The sequence below is a fragment of the Ovis aries genome, chromosome 11 (assembly GCF_016772045.2).
Source record: "Ovis aries strain OAR_USU_Benz2616 breed Rambouillet chromosome 11, ARS-UI_Ramb_v3.0, whole genome shotgun sequence".
NCBI lineage: Eukaryota > Metazoa > Chordata > Mammalia > Artiodactyla > Bovidae > Ovis > Ovis aries.
In genome coordinates this window covers 26,626,177-26,640,166 of record NC_056064.1, presented here as the reverse complement: position 1 = coordinate 26,640,166, position 13,990 = coordinate 26,626,177, and the positions used below count along the sequence as shown (strand labels likewise).

At 41.1% G+C, this 13,990-nt stretch overlaps 1 protein-coding gene across 16 annotated transcripts in view; it reads left to right on the top strand.

The window, feature by feature from the left end:
- Positions 1-13,990, top strand: part of LOC105607815 (DNA-directed RNA polymerase III subunit RPC6-like) — a 128,962-nt gene that overhangs the window by 47,845 nt on the left and 67,127 nt on the right. The window lies entirely within an intron of this gene.

Here is a 13,990-nt window from a genome sequence, read left to right as displayed (position 1 = left end):
GGAGGAGTATGCACTGTAGGGCTCCTCCCTGGTTACATGGAAAAGAAGTATACAAAAAGGTAACATCCCTGGGTGGTATAATTTGGGTGATTTTCACATTATTTTTTCTTCTCTTTTGTTTATCCACATTACCTACATTTTCTGCAATGTTGTTTTGGCATGAAGAAAAAACTCTAGCATGCCATATTTAGAAAGTAAATGAGAGAATGGTACACATGTACAATAAGCTATATCAGAGGATACGGAAGTGGCTACCCCCATAAAAGTACTTTGGCTCCCAAATATTTTTTCCAGCTTTATTGAAATATAATTGATAAATAAGATTTTAACATTAATGGATTTAAAGTGTACACTGTAATGATTTGATTATGCATGTATATTGTGAAGTGACTCCCACAATTGAGTTAACACATCCATCATCTCACATATTTATCACTTATTTATTTATTGGGAAAAGGAGAAGGGAACGGCAAAGGATGAGATGGTTAGATAGCATCACCAACTCAATGGACATGAATTTGAGCAAACTCCGTGGATAGTGGAGGACAGAGGAGCCCTGTGTGCTGCAGTCCTTGGGGTCACAAAGAGTAAGACACGACTGAGCTGCTCAACAACAACAACAAATTTATTTTGGTGCAAACACTAAAGTTCTATTCTCTTAATAAATTTCAGTCATACAATGCAGCATTATCAACTATAGTCACTGTGTTATACATTAGATATACGTATCCCCCAGCCCCTAGCAAACACCATTCTATTCTTTGTTTCTATGAGTTCAACTTTTTTTTTTTTTTGGCTGTGTGGCATGTGGGATCTTAGTTCCTCCATCAGGGATCGAACCCCCATCCCCTGCATTGATTGGAAGGCAGATTCATAACCACTGGACCACCCAGGAAGTCCCTATTGAATTCCTTCTGGAGAGTAAATTTCCAGGAGAAGAATTAATGGGGAAAAGGTCATGTATATTGTTGTTTCTGGACCCCTAAAGACAAATCTTTTCCTATAAGATAGTACTAATACCTACGGTCTCCAAGAACCTATAATTGCTTTAGTTTCACTTCAATTCATTTTTTAGAATAAATAGAAAGGTAGAGAATGAAAACCTTCTTCCTGTTCCAATCTTTCTAGTTCCTACACACATCTTTCCTGGAGACCATGGTATTCATTTCTCATATGATTTAGAGTTTCTCATGAACAAGCCAGCAAAATGAATACATGTAAAGAGAGCATACTAAACACTCCATTCTTAATTTTGGCTTTTAAATTTGTATTTTGAAAATCTTTCTATATCAGAACAGAGTACTTCATCATTCTTTTTACAACTGTAGAATATTCCATTGAATAAATTTACTATGATGTACTTAACCACTCATCTAATGATGGACATGTAAAGTTTTCCCCCAATCTTTTGCTAAAGCAAACAAGGAGATGATTAACCTTCCCCTCACATTATTTTGCCTGTGTGCAAGTAGATTTGAATAATGAATTCTCAGAAACATTACTGCTGGTTCAAAGGGTAGATGCACTAGTGATCTTGCTGAAGAAGTGAAGTTGCTCAGTTGTGTCCAACTCTTTGCAACCCCATGAACTGTAGCCCACTAGGCTCCTCCATCCATGGAATTTTCCAGGGAAGAGTACTGGAGTGGGTTACTGTTTCCTTCTCCAGGGGATCTTCCTGACCCAGGGATCGAACCTGGGTCTCCTGCATTGCAGACAGATGCTTTACCGTCTGAGCTACCCGGGAAGCCTGTGATCTTGTTCAGTTCAGTTCAGTTCAGTCGCTCAGTCGTGTCCGACTCTTTGCGACCCCATGAATCGCAACATGCCAGGCCTCCCTGTCCATCACCAACTCCTGGAGTTCACTCAAACTCATGTCCATCGAGTCCATGATGCCATCCAGCCATCTCATCCTCTGTCATCCCCTTCTCCTCCTGCCCCCAATCCCTCCCAGCATCAGGGTCTTTTCCAATGAGTCAACTCTTCGCATGAGGTGGCTAAAGTACTGGAGCTTCAGCTTTAGCATCATTCCTTCCAAAGAAATCGCAGGACTGATCTCCTTCAGAATGGACTGGTTGGATCTCCTTGCAGTCCAAGGGACTCTCAAGAGTCTTCTCCAACACCACAGTTCAAAAGCATCAATTCTTTGGCGCTCAGCCTTCTTCACAGTCCAACTCTCACATCCATACATGACCACTGGAAAAACCATAGCCTTGACTAGACGGACCTTTGTTGGCAAAGTAATGTCTCTGCTTTTGAATATGCTATCTAGGTTGGTCATAACTTTCCTTCCAAGGAGTAAGCATCTTTTAATTTCATGGCTGCAGTCACCATCTGCAGTGACTTTGGAGCCCCCCAAAATAAAGTCTGACATGGTTTCTCCATCTATTTCCCATGATCTTGTTAGATGTTACCAAATTGCCCTTCAGAAAGATGATATCTATTTACATCCCCACTAGCAATTTTTGATTGGAAAAGGAAATGGCAACCCACTCTAGTGTTCTTGCCTGGAGAATCCCAGGGATGGGGGAGCCTGGTGGGCTGCCATCTATGGGGTCACATGGAGTCGGACATGACTGAAGTGATTTAGCAGCAGCAGCAATGTTTGAGACTGTGATCACTCTATTATCCTATTATGCACAGAAGAGTGTGTTATTAAATCTGTGAGTCCATGTGTCTCATGAAATGTTTATTGTAGTTATATTTATCTTCTCTCGATCTACCATTTGATTATTTTGTATCTTTAATTCTCTCTTTATTATCTTATTGTAATATTTACAGTAGTTGTTTTACAGCCCTTGTCTTCTGATTCCATCATCTCTGTCATATCTGGTCTATTTCCATTGACTTTATTTTCTTCTAATTATTGGTAATATTTTCTTGCCTCTTTGCATTGCTGGTAATTTTAAAATATCATTTATTATTTATTTTTAGTCAAGGCTATGGTTTTTCCAGTAGTCATGTATGGATGTGAGAGCTGGACTGTGAAGAAAGCTGGGCGCTAAAGAATTGATGCTTTTGAACTGTGGTGTTGGAGAAGACTCTTGAGAGTCCCTTGGACTGCAAGGAGATCCAACCAGTCCATTCTGAAGGAGATCAGTCCTGGGATTTCTTTGGAAGGAATGACGCTAAAGCTGAAAGTCCAGTAGTTTGGCCACCTCATGTGAAGAGTTGACTCATTGGGAAAGACCCTGATGCTGGGAGGGATTGGGGGCAGGAGGAGAAGGGGACGACTGAGGATGAGATGGCTGGATGGCATCACCGACTGGATGGACATGAGTTTGAGTGAATTCCGGGAGTTGGTGATGGACAGGGAGGCCTGGCGTGCTGCAATTCATGGGGTCACAAAGAGTCGGACATGACTGAGTGACTGAACTGAACTGAACTGATTATTTATTTTTAGCTGCATTGGGTCTTCACTGCTGCATGCAGGCTTTCTCTAGTTGAAGGCAAACGGGGACTACTTTCTAGTTGTGATGAGCAGGTTCACTAGTTGCAGCACTTGGGTTTAGTTGCTCTGTGGCACATGAGAGCTTCCTGGACCAGGGATCAAACCCACGTCCTGAATTGGCAGGCAGATTTTTATCAACCACTGGATCACCAGGGAAGTTCCCCAGGATTGGTTGCTTGTTTCACAGAAAAAGAAGGATAAAGATAGGAAAGTATTTTGTTTGTTTACTGGATTCATTCACAGAGTGTTTACTGAGCACCTATTATATGCTTGCGTGCTCAGTCATGTTGATTCTTTGTGACCGTATGAACGGTAGCCCAGTAGGCTCCTCTGTCCATGGGATCCAAGCAAGAATACTGGAGTGGGTTGACATTTCCTACTGCACTCCTCCCCCATTGAGGGGCAGAACCCTCATTTCCTGCATCTCCTTGCATTGGCAGGCACATTCTTACTACTGAGCTGCCTGGGAAGCCCTTATTATACACAAGCCATTAAAAATATGGAATTTGTACCCTCGAGGAGTTCCTAGCCTGGTGGGGGAAACAAAATGATAAAAAAAAATAAATTCAACTCTGTACTACTGTGAAGAATGAATTCTGTGTAGGATGTGGAGCACAAGGCGGGGGGAGGGGGTCAGGTTATGTTGGGGAGACAGAAGAGACTTCTTGGGGAGCAAGCTGACCTGAGTCTTGAAATTTGAGTAGGCATCTGCCAGGTTGGTAGAGATGGAGGAGAGTTGGGGAGAAGGTAGGCATTCTGGGCAAATAGGCAGCAAGAGTTCCAGGATGTTGGTGAAATTTCAGGGAAATCCATGAGGTTGGGGCCAGGAAGAGATAAGTGATGTGGTTGCAAAGGAAACAGGAGACCCATGAGAAAAGTTCTTTGGAGTGCTGGTGAGAGATGATAAGGACCAGAAACGGGGCAGGGTTAGCAGGAATAGAGATGGGGGAGGGCGAAAGAGATGCTAAGGAAGTGGAATTGTCAAGACTGTTGTTCCATTGGTGATGGTAGGGAGAGAGAAAGAAGAGAGGGCAGAGGAGAGGCAGAGATGGCAAAAGTGATTGATCCAGCATGACTCCCTGGTTCTTGACTGGGGCAAGTAGGTGTATGACGGTGTCATTTACAGAGATGTGGGACATGTAAGGAAAGACTGGGAAGTGTAATCAAGTTGGGTTTTGATTAAGTCAAGTTTGAAGCACCAGGACTTCCCTGGTGGTCCAGTGGTTAAGAAGACACCTTCTAGTGCAGGGGACGCAGGTTCGATCCCTGGTCGGGGAACTAGAATCCCACATATTGCAGGGTAACTAAGCCTGAGTGCTTTCGAGCCTGTGCGACACAGCTAGAGGACCCCTCGCACTGCAAGGAAGAGCCTGCATGCTGCAACCAAGACCTGAAACAGCCTAATAAGTAAACACTAAAAGAGAAGATTAAAAAAAAGTTTGAAGAACCTCTTGAAATTGTAGATAGGTACCTCATGGCCCACTTTACTGTCCACTGCTTTGCGTGTGTAAGGCTTTGATGTCTGAGAAAGGTCAAAAGTTACCTGCCGAAAGTTCTTCTTTGGTAGAGGAACTATAAGCAAGTGCAATTCAATTCAAAATAAGTTATTGAGCATTTACTATGTGCCACACGGTGCAACGCACACTAATCTCCAAGGGGAGAGAGAGTCTATCTGCCTTGTTCACATTTGCATCCCAATACCTGATACAGTGACTGATACACAGTGGACATTTGATTAGTGTTTGTTGAATGACTGACTAAATGTATGAATGAACATGTTTGGTAATGAAAATAGCAACGAGTATCTCCTGAATCCCAAAAGCTTGGGGAGACAAATGCACAGACAGGGTCAAACAGCATATTAAATGCTTGAATAGAATGGATGTAATGGGCAAGGAGGACTCACGGGGAAAAGGAGTGACTTGTGCTGAGTTTTAAAGTTTTCTGGGCAGAGAAGAGGAAAAGACATTCCAGAAAGAAAGAATAGACCATATAAAGGCCTAGAAGGGTGAAAGTGCATGACATGGTTCTCAGATTAACAGTTTAGTGCAGCTGTACTCCACCTGGCAGCCAGCAGGCCTGCCATCCCCTTAGAAGGAAATAGTCCCCATCCACAGCCTGTGCTGAGGGGAAGCTCTGGGTATTCTTACTTTACACAAAATGAAACTGCTGTTCAGCCACAGGCAAATCATAAGCTGTCTAGGACCCTAAGAGTTACACTTGAGTGGAACAACTGACCCAACCAGAAGGAACAGGGCCAGTCTCTCGCTATGATGTGAGTGTGTATGGTTGTGGTGGCAGCAATGGTATGGAAACCACAGACAGAATCAGTAGCCATAGCATCAAAGATGGAGAGAAGGCAGAGAAGCCAAGATGACCATAGGAAACAGGAGTTACAGAAAAAACTAGAAGCCACATGGCAGAGAAAAGACATGCTGAGCAGAGGGAGAAGCAGTTGCTTTCAGGGAAGCAGATGGAATCAGAGGTCAGCCTGTTATGTCACGTCTACGTAGATTAAAACCCATTATAATGTTACAATGTGTGTGTGTGCGCACTCAGTCACTTAGTGGTGTCCGACTCTGCAACCCCACAGACTGTAGCCCACCAGGCTCCTTTCTCCACGGGATTCTCCAGGCAGGAATACTGGAGTTGGTTGCCATTTCATCCTCCAGAGGATCTTTCTGACCCAGGATCTAGCCCATGTCTCCTGCATTGGCAGGAGGATTCTTTGGCACCCTGCCACCTGGGAAGCCCTAGTAACACTGTAATACTTGCTCAGTTCACTTCAGTTCAGTCACTCAGTCGTGTCTGACTCTTTGCGACCCCATGAATTGCAGCACACCAGGCCTCCCTGTCCATCACCAACTCCAGGAGTTCACTCAGACTCACGTCCATCGAGTCCGTGATGCCATCCAGCCATCTCATCCTCTGTCGTCCCCTTCTCCTCTTGCCCCCAGTCCCTCCCAGTATCAGAGTCTTTTCCAATGAGTTAACTCTTCGCATGAGGTGGCCAAAGTCCTGGAGTTTCAGCTTTAGCATCATTCCTTCCAAAGAAATCCCAGGACTGATCTCCTTCAGAATGGACTGGTTGGATCTCCTTGCAGTCCAAGGGACTCTCAAGAGTCTTCTCCAACACCACAGTTCAAAAGCATCAATTCTTCGGCGCTCAGCCTTCTTCACAGTCCAACTCTCACATCCATACATGACCACTGGAAAAACCATAGCCTTGACTAGATGGACCTTAGTCGGCAAAGTAATGTCTCTGCTTTTGAATATACTATCTAGGTTAGTCATAACTTTCCTTCCAAGGAGTAAGCGTCTTTTAATTTCATGGCTGCAATCACCATCTGCAGTGATTTTGGAGCCCCAAAAAATAAAGTCTGCCACTGTTTCCACTGTTTCCCCATCTATTTCCCATGAAGTGATGGGACCGGATGCCATGATCTTCGTTTTCTGAATGTTGAGCTTTAAGCCAACTTTTTCACTCTCTTCTTTCACTTTCATCAAGAGGCTTTTTAGTTCCTCTTCACTTTCTGCCATAAGGGTGGTGTCATCTGCATATCTGAAGTTATTGATATTTCTCCCGGCAATCTTGATTCCAGCTTGTGTTTCTTCCAGTCCAGCGTTTCTCATGATGTACTCTGCATAGAAGTTAAATAAGCAGGGTGACAATATACAGCCTTGACATACTCCTTTTCCTATTTGGAACCAGTCTGTTGTTCCATGTCCAGTTCTAACTGCTGCTTCCTGACCTGCATATAGGTTTCTCAAGATGCAGGTCAGGTGGTCTGGTATTCCCATCTCTTTCAGAATTTTCCACAGTTTCTTGTGATCCACACAGTCAAAGGCTTTGGCATAGTCAATAAAGCAGAAATAGATGTTTTTCTGGAACTCTCTTGCTTTTTCCATGATCCAGCAGATGTTGGCAATTTGATCTCTGGTTCCTCTGCCTTTTTTAAAAGCAGCTTGAACATCAGGGAGTTCACGGTTCACGTATTGCTAAAGGGTGACTTGGAGAATTTTGAGCATTACTTTTGAGATGAGTGCAATTGTGCGGTAGTTTGAGCATTCTTTGGCATTGCCTTTCTTTGGGATTGGAATGAAAACTGACCTTTTCCAGTCCTGTGGCCACTGCTGAGTTTTCCAAATTTGCTGGCATATTGAGTGCAGCAGTTTCAGAGCATCATCTTTCCGGATTTGAAACAGCTCAACTGAAATTCCATCACCTCCACTAGCTTTGTTCATAGTGATGCTTTCTAAGGCTATCAGCCATCAAACATGTTGAATAATTCACTACTACTGCTGCTACTGCTAAGTCGCTTCAGTCATGAATAATTCACTAGGAGAGGATATTTTAAATTTCTGGAAAACTGGTCAACCACTTGTAACTTTCACTGCACACAAAAATAAACTCAAAATGGATTAAAGATCTAAATGTAAGACCAGAAACTATAAAACTCCTAGAGGAGAACATAGGCAAAACACTCTCAGACATAAATCACAGCAGGATCCTCTATGATCCACCTCCCAGAATTCTGGAAATAAAAGCAAAAATAAACAAGTGGGATCTAATTAAAATTAAAAGCTTCTGCACAACAAAGGAAAATATAAGCAAGGTGAAAAGACAGCCTTCTGAATGGGAGAAAATAATAGCAAATGAAGCAACTGACAAGCAACTAATCTCAAAAATATACAAGCAACTTATGCAGCTCAATTCCAGAAAAATAAACGACCCAATCAAAAAATGGGCCAAAGAACTAAATAGACATTTCTCCAAAGAAGACATATGGATGGCTAACAAACGCATGAAAAGATGCTCAACATCACTCATTATTAGAGAAATGCAAATCAAAACCACAATGAGGTACCACTTCACACCAGTCAGAATGGCTGCGATCCAAAAATCTGCAAGCAATAAATGCTGGAGAGGGTGTGGAGAAAAGGGAACCCTCCTACACTGTTGGTGGGAATGCAAACTAGTACAGCCACTATGGAGAACAGTGTGGAGATTCCTTAAAAAATTGCAAATAGAACTACCTTATGACCCAGCAATCCCACTTCTGGGCATACACACCGAGGAAACCAGAATTGAAAGAGACACATGTACCCCAATGTTCATCGCAGCACTGTTTATAATAGCCAGGACATGGAAACAACCTAGATGTCCATCAGCAGATGAATGGATAAGAAAGCTGTGGTACATATACACAATGGAGTATTACTCAGCCGTTGAAAAGAATTCATTTGAATCAGTTCTGATGAGATGGATGAAACTGGAGCCTATTGTACAGAGTGAAGTAAGCCAGAAAGAAAAACACCGATACAGTATACTAACACATATATATGGAATTTAGAAAGATGGCAATGACGACCATGTATGCAAGACAGGAAAAAAGACACAGCTGTGTATAACGGACTTTTGGACTCAGAGGGAGAGGGAGAGGGTGGGATGATTTGGGAGAATGGCATTCTAACATGTATACTATCATGTAAGAATTGAATCGCCAGTCTATGCCTGACGCAGGATACAGCATGCTTGGGGCTGGTGCATGGGGATGACCCAGAGAGATGTTATGGGGAGGGAGGTGGGAGGGGGGTTCATGTTTGGGAATGCCTGTAAGAATTAAAGATTTTAAAATTAAAAAAATAAAAAACTAAAAAGAAAAAATAAATAAATAAAATTTCTGTTGTTCTTTATTCCCAGTGACCCACGTTTCCTGCTCATATAATCTCCCTTCTGTCTGAATAACTTCTTTTATCAGTTCTTTTGGAGCAGCTCTGTTGGCAATGGATTCTCTTAGTTTTTCTTCATTTGAGAATGTCTTTATTTCATCATCATCCTCCAGGTTTGTTTGTTTGTTTGTTTGTTTTCCTGGATATAGAATTCTGAGTTAACAGGTTTTTTCTTCCCTCTCTCAGCCCTTAAGGAAATATGATTCTACCTTATTTTGGCCTCCATTGTTTCTTTTCTTTTTTTTTTTTAAATATTTATCTTTATTTATTTATTTGGCTGCGCCAGGTCTTAGTTGCAGGATGTGGGATCTTCAATATTCATTGTGGCATGCAGGGTCTTTTTTTAGTTGTGGTATACAAACATGTGGGATCTAGTTCCCTGACCAGAGATCAAACCCTGACCCTCTGCACCAGGAGCCTAGAATCTTAGCCACTGAACCACTAGGGAAGACTCCAGAAGTTGTTTTCAAGTATATTTTTAGGAGTAAATTTCCTCTTTGTTATTATTTTTTGGTTTGAAAACACGTTGGAGTTTTGGCGTGTTCACATTTCTTGGTTCACCTGTGTGTTCTTTCAATGTGATAAATACCCAGTCCCATTGTTTTCTGGCTTCCGTTGTTGCTGCTGAGACTTCTGTTGTCATGCTAACTCTTGCCCTTGGTTATGATCTTTCATTCTTAGAAAGGTCCTGTTTTCAGGACCTTTTCATCTGTGGCATTCTGAAATTTTACTTTAATGTTCCTGGTTATGAATTTTCATGTTCATTTTTCCCTCTTTGGGATACACTGATCTGTGAGTTTTAATGCTTCATTTGTTCTAGAATACTGTTAACCGATGTTGGCTAAAATACTTCTGTTGTTTCTTATGACCATACTTTCCTTTCAAAACTCCAGTTATTTCTATGGTATACCTTCTCATTTTATCCTCCATGTCTCTAAATCTTTCTTTTATATTTTTCGTTTCCATATCTATTTTTCTCATATTCTGGATATATCCTTTTGACAAATCTTCTAATCCTCTAATCCTTTCTTCAGTTGTCCCAAATCTGCTTTTTAAGCCATCCTTTAAGACTTTAATTTCAACAATCTTGTTTTTTCTTATTTCTAGAATATATGTTTTCCTGATCTATCCATTCAATCTTGATCGTCTTTTTATATGCTTTCATTTGTAAATCAACTATTTTTACCCTTTAACATTTCTTGTGTGTATGTGTGTTCTATATTCTATGTTTGTCACTTTAGATTTTTATTTCTTTATTGATTTGATGTGCTGGGTCTTCATTGCTGCATGCAGGCTTTCCTCTAGTTGTGGTGAGCGGGGGCCACTTTCCAGCTGCGGTGCACAGGCTTCTTCTGTTGTGGAGCACAGGCTGTAGGGCATGCAGGCTTCAGCAGCTGTGGCTTGAGGGCTCAGCACTTGCAGCTCCCAGGCTCTAGAGCACAGACTCAGAGTAGATCTGATGCACAGGTTCAGTTGCTCTGAGGCATGTGGGATCTTTCCAAACTAGGGATGAAACCCATGTCTCCTGCTTTAGCAGGTGCACTCCTTACACCTGAGCCAGCAGGGAGCCCTGTATTTGTTGCTTCTAATAGCTTTATCCCCTTGGAATCGAACTCTGTTTTTTTTCTTGCTACTTCTGATTTTTACTCATAGTGGCTGGCTTCCTTATATATTTGATAATCTTTGTGAATCCGTTGATTTGATTGATTGCCTGCATGCTCAGTGGTGTCTGACTCTTTGTGATTCCAGGGACTAAGCTGCCAGGTTTCTCCGTCCAAGGGATTTCCTAGGCATTGCTTGATCTTTGTATGCGGAAGAAGCTTTCTTCCAGACAGTGTTTGCTTTGGCTTCTGGAATAGTCAGGGAGTGCTCCAACATAAGACCACTTTATCCTTTCTTTAAAGGTATTGGCTCAGATTAGGAGTTGCATGCTGGTGTTTCAAGGTTAAATGCCCCCTACAACATTATTCCCCTAGAAATCTGGACTCTGTGTATCCCTGCCTTTCCTGGCTGCATGACCACACAGGCTGAAAACTTGCCTCTCTTTCTCCACAACACTCTGGCTCCCTGCTAACCAGCACATGTAAAAGAACCATTTAGAATTCCTGGAAAGGAAATTTATACTCACTGAAAACCTAAACAGTATACATGAAAAGTTCTAGGCTGAAAATAGTCTATTTCACTAAACAGTTATCATTCAATTCAAATTTATTTGCATGATGTTGAGCACAGTCAGTTATGGTATTTTGTTGTTGTTGCTAAGTCGCTAACTCATGTTGTCAGGACTCTTTGCGACTCCATGGACTGCAGCACACCAGACTCTTCTGTCCTCCACTGTTTCCTAGAATTTGCTCAGATTCATGTCCACTAAGTCAGTGATACTATCTAACTATCTCATCCTCTACTACCCCCTTCTTTTTTTGCCTTCAATCTTTCCCAGCATCAGGGTCTTTTCCAAGGAGTCAGCTATTCAAATCAGGTGGTCAAAGTATTGGAGCTCCAGCTTCAGCATCAGTCCTTGCAGTTAATATTCAGGGTTGATTTCCTTTAGGATTGACTGGTTTGATCTCCTTGCAGTCCAAGGGACTCTCAAGAGTCAGCACCACAATTCGAAAGCATCAATTTTTCCGTTATTGTCCAACTCTCACATCCATATATAACTACTGGGAAAACCATAGCTTTGACTATATGGACCTTTATCTGCAAAATGATGTCATTGCTTTTTAATTCATTGTCTAGTTTTTCATAGCTTTCCTTCCAAGAAGCAAACGTTTTTTGATTTCTTGGCTATAGTCACTGTCCACAGTGGTTTTGGAGCCTAGGAAAATAAAATCTGTCATTGCTTCCACTTTCTCCCCTTCTGTGTATTTTAAATATCTTCTATCTCTTTATTTCCTTCCATTATTTGTTCTTTTTTGTATTTGCACTTTCTCACTTCCTCAGTTTTGTTTGGGCTAATGAGTTATTTACTTTTTAAAAAAGTATTTTAGGTTTATATAATAGTTCTGCTTTTCTTGTTTTCTAAAATTTATTATAATTTGTTTTTTCATTTATTCATTTCTACAGCATTCCTTTAGTTCATTTTGTTATTATTTTCTAACTTTTAAAGAGGAACTCTGATTTCTGCATTTTGTTTTGAAGTATGTATTTAAGGTGATTAAGTATTCCTCTGAGTACTACTTGAACTGCATTTCATAGATTCTGGTATATATTCTTTACGTTATTTTTATTTCCATTAATTCCTTAGTTTTGGGTATGTTTTCCTTTTGACCCAATAATTATATGAAAGAGAGTTTTATTTTTAAACTTCCAAATAGAGAGGACTCTTTGATTTTCTTATTAAATTCATTTGTTGCAATGTGATTATAGGATAGTTTGTGCATTATTTCTGTAGGTGGGGGGTTGCGATAGTCCTTAAGTCTTAAATATGATGAATTTTCGTAAATACTATTGGACACTTGAAAAAATGGTGTGTCCTCCACTTTCAGGATGCAATGTTTGATATATATTAGTAAGGTTTACTCGGAGAAGGCAATGGCACCCCACTCCAGTACTCTTGCCTGGAAAATCCCATGGACGGAGGAGCCTGGTGGGCTGCAGTCCACGGGGTCGCTAACAGTCGGACACGACTGAGCGACTTCACTTTCACTTTTCACTTTCATGCATTGGAGAAGGAAATGGTAACCCACTCCAGTGTTCTTGCCTGGAGAATCCTGGGGACAGGGGAGCCTGGTGGGCTTCCATCTCTGGGGTCGCACAGAGTCGGACACGACTGAAGTGACTTAGCAGCAGCAGCAGCAGCAGCAGCAGCAGCAAGGTCTACTATGTTAATTACATTGTTTAGGGCCACTCTGTTTTTAGCTTTTAAAAAAATTATAACTTGTTTTGAATTGGACAACACAAGTAAATGAAAGCCTCTTAAAAAAAAAATAATGTATTTATTTGTTTGACTGCTGGGTTTTAGTTGCGGCACACAGGATCTTTTAGTTGCAGCATATGTGACCTAGTTCCCTGACCAGGGATCCAGTCCAGGCCCCTCCCTCCACTGGGAACATGGCATCTTAGCCACTGGACCACCAGGAAAGTCCCTAAAGCCTCCTTTTTATTAGCATGTTTTTGTTTCTTTTTCCTTGCTTATCTTGTAATTTCTGCTGTATGAAGGTTACTTTTATGTTATTTTGTAAATCAGTATTCGTAATTATTATATTTTCATTGCCAGTTGTACCCTTTAGCTTTCTAAAGGAACCTTGCTTTCTTGGCTCATATTCTACCTTGTCTGTTATTAAGATCATGACTTCTGTTTTAAATAGTTTGTTGTATACCCTTGCCAATCTTTTAATCTTTAAAATAAACTTTAAGATTAGTTTTAGAGTTACAGGAAAATTATGAAGATTGTACTGAGAGTTTTCATGTACCTACACACCTAGTTTTTATCTTAGATTATTAGAGGGCTTTAAACATGAAGAGAATAGGAGGAAGCAAATAACACAAATTGATAATGTAGGAAATGGAGAAACAAGAATACACATAAAACATTTAAAAATAAAACCAATAAAATAAGCAAATCTCAAACGAGCTTAATTTTTTTTCCACAAAGTGAGAGAATAAAAATAAGCCATATTAGGAGGGAATGAAAGAAACATTACTTATACAATATAGGTTTAAAACAAAAGCAAAAACAAAAACCAACCCACAGTAACTGTAGCAGAGATAGAGAAGAGGGAGTGCTCTAGGAATCCCTAATAATTTATAGAGCCTGCTGCTGGAGCTTCCTCATTTTGCCATGTCTGGTGTTTATGCTGTGACATT